The sequence below is a fragment of the Myotis davidii genome, unplaced genomic scaffold (assembly GCF_000327345.1).
Source record: "Myotis davidii unplaced genomic scaffold, ASM32734v1 scaffold551, whole genome shotgun sequence".
NCBI lineage: Eukaryota > Metazoa > Chordata > Mammalia > Chiroptera > Vespertilionidae > Myotis > Myotis davidii.
Genome location: NW_006283788.1, coordinates 1347642 through 1351136, shown reverse-complemented (window position 1 = coordinate 1351136; position 3495 = coordinate 1347642).

The following is a 3495-nucleotide window of genomic DNA, read 5'->3' as shown; positions in this document are numbered from 1 at the left end:
CTTTATTTCCAGAGCCTGCATTGTGCCCTGGCGGGGCTGGAGCTGGAACACGCTGTTTGAGTGGATGCTGAGGGCCAGGCCCGTTCCCGGGGTTGATCAGGGAGCCAGCAGAAAGGAGTGTGTGGAGGCCCCCTTTCCGCCCCGAGAGCTCCTGGTGGTCTGGTTCTGTCTCATCCCCGGCCCCAGTGGTCTCCACTCTGCCCACTGAACCTCCCTGAGAGTTTGGCCGCTGCGGCCCCGCTTGTGCATGCAGCTAGGAGCCAGGCAAGTCCTGAAGCTCCCCCCTCCAATGCACAGACATCTGTTGAGCACTGAGACTCAGTACGTGACCAAAGCTCCCGCTGATGTGCACTCTTGCCAGGACGTTTGTGCCCCTGACTGCCATGCATCCTTGTGTTTTGGGCTAGTGCCTACTTTTCCCTGCCTCAGTTTCCTCACATGTGAATGGAATGACAGGGCACACTGAGCATTGCTTTACTTAACCATTCAGCCAGTATACATGATAAACGGTGCCCCTCCCCAAGTAAGTGGAATGTAGAATCCACTCTCCTGGCTTCCTATGCATTCTGTCTGCCCCTCTGTCTCCTTCACTGGCTCTCCTTTTTATCTTACTCATTAATTTTTGTTGGTAACAGCTTTATTCAGATATAATTCCAATGCCATACAATCTACCCATTTAAAGTGTACAATTCGTGGTTTTCAGTATGCTCACAGGTGTGTGTATCCATCACCACTATCTAGTTCCAGAACATTTTCATCAGCTCAAAGAGAAGTCCCTTCCCCATCAGCAGTCACTCCCCATCCATCCCCCCAGCCTCTGACAGCCACAAATCTACTTTCTGTCTCTGGATTTGCCTGTTCTGGACATGGCACATAAATGGACTCACTATGTGGCCTTTAGTGTCTGGCTTCTTACTGAACATCATGCTTTCAGGGTTGTAATATGTCATTGCTCGTCCCTTTTCGTGGCTACATAATACTCCAGTATGGATGTATCCGATTTTGTTTGTCCATCACAGTTGGTGGACACGAGCTGTTTCCACCTTTTGCCTATAATAAATAGAGTTGCTATGAACAGTCAGGAACAGGTTCTTGTGTGGTGGCCCTTGTTAATCTGTACTCAGATGCCTCTTTGCTCTTCTACACGTGCTCCTTGATGACCTGCCTGCTTTTCACCCTTAGCTTCCTGTCCTCATTTGCTGCTGATGCCCAAAGCTGACTCCTGAACTCCAGGCCCACGTAGCCAGCGGCCAGTTCTCTCCTGAGTGTCTCTGTCCATCTCTCCTATGCATCTTGGGTTAAGTGTGTCCAGAAGAGGTCACTCGTACCTCAGACTACCCACTCCCCCCTCACCCCCCTTCCCCTTACAACGCCAGCTTCAACACGAGGCCTCTCCTCTCGCTACCCCACATCTTTTCAGGATGCCGACTTTCTCACCTGAACAGGCAGGCATCTGCTCCCTGGTCCCCCTGCTCGCCACTGCTGTCCCTGCCTCCGCACTACACTCTGCTGGTCTGTAAGCCCATATCTGATCATTCCACTCTCGACTTCTGATCCCTTTCCCAGCTCCCTGCTACCACACAGTCTCAGGAGACTACCCCCTTGGCCTTGCCACCTTTCCCTTTTTCTGCTACCAGTGCACTCCATGCACCCAGCCTCCCCGGTCTGTTCACTGCAGGCCATTCTTTCTGCATCCCATGCCTTTTTGTACGTGCTCTTCCCAGACCAGATCGGATCCGGGAACTATTGCTTTGTGACTCACAGGGCGGTCTGGTCCCTGTGGGGCCTGTAGCCACTGCAGAAAGGACTAGGCTGTGTTTGCACAAGGAAAGGCCAGCTGGGTGGAGGGGAGAAGGATGGTGGGAGCAGGGGAGGGAGTAGATGGCTGTATGGATGGTGTTGGTCTCCGCACTTTCTGAAGGGCTGAGCAGCTGGGAAAGGTTAGTGTTGGTCTATGGAGCTCACTGGTCTTTGGAAGCAACTATTTCCCTAAGGATTCCCCTAAACCAGGGGGTCTCCACTGGGAGCAATGTCTGGAGACCTCTGTGGTTATCACAACAGGGGATGCTTCTGGCATTGAGTGGGCGGGAGCCAACGATGCTGCTCCACTCCCCACAGTGCCCAGGATGGCTCCCCAGAGAATGACCTGTCCCTGGTGTCAGCAGTGCTAGTGGTGTGGGGGTAGAGGAAATACCCTGCCCTAAACATAATAGCTTCTTCCTTCTGCCACCCCCACCTTGGACCCATGGTTGGGAATAGCAGTAAGACAGACTGAGGAAGCACTTACTGATGCTCAGGCTACTTGTTAGGGCGTGAGCTCCCTGTTCCTGTAGGTGTGCAAGCAGATGCAGAGTTGTGGAAGGGCTTTGGGAACCTCATGGGGCTTAATCTGATCCCCTCTAAGGCCCCATCCAGACTTGAGAATCAGCCCTTTGGTACCAGTCACAGTTAGAATCACATAAATGACCATTAATCATTTGGGTGTGGTACTCAAGTTGATGTTCTTCCTTTGTGTGGGGTTTGCATCCTTCGGGCTGCAGCAGACCCAAATGGCCTTTCGGTCTGAACCTTTCACCAGGCTAGATGGGGAATAGGGGCTCATCTCCCTTTGGGTATCATTTTCAGAGCTTAGAGCAGCAATTCTCACCTGGGGTGGGCATGGCCCCTGCTTCCAGCGGTGTCACCATGGGTCCAGAGAGGAGGTGTCAACAGAATTATCAGTCTCTGCTCTGTGAGCCCTGGGGGACAGGGACTTCAAGCCTCTACTTTCTGGCTCCTTGATCAGCTTCTAGGACCACCTGCACATGCTAGGTGGGAGTAAATAAATGAGTGACTGCGTGCCTGCTGGAATATGCCCCACCACAGGTCCCCAGAATAACTTGCTTTGGGATTCACATCAGCCATCCAGGAAAGGTGTGTTGTCTCCCTACCACATGCTTTTGCTTTCGTTAGCAGTGAGGGACCGCTCCCCTCAAACATCCCAGTTTCTGCTGCTTCTGTCGTGAGGCCAGATGCTGGGTTCTAGTCCAGAGTCCATATCTGTAAAACCACAGCCAGCCCTCCTGCCAGGCAGCCCTGTTCCTCCCATGTCCCTAACTGAGGACAGACTCTGAAGAACGGTGGTCCTTTTCACCTTCGTTGACTGCGTGGGACGAGGCGGGGCCTCTACCTGGCCACTCAGCCTGCAGCCGTGACCAAGAGATCATTGAGGCAGCAGCCGTGGCCACCAAGGCACCTCCCATGCCACACAGCCCAGGAGTACTGCGTGATGGAGGAGCAGGAAGCGGGCATGGCTGGGCCTGTCACTAGGCCCATGGGAATAGCTACCACTTCCTAGCATCTCCTTTGGGTCAGGCACTCTGCTAGCTGCTTCACAGAAGTTGAGCTCAGTTTTTTCCCCATCCCCACTTCATAGATAAGGAGACAGAACTAGGACCCAGAGCCAGGTCTTCCCTCTGCAAAGCCTCCCTGCTCCACTGCACACGGCATAACTGG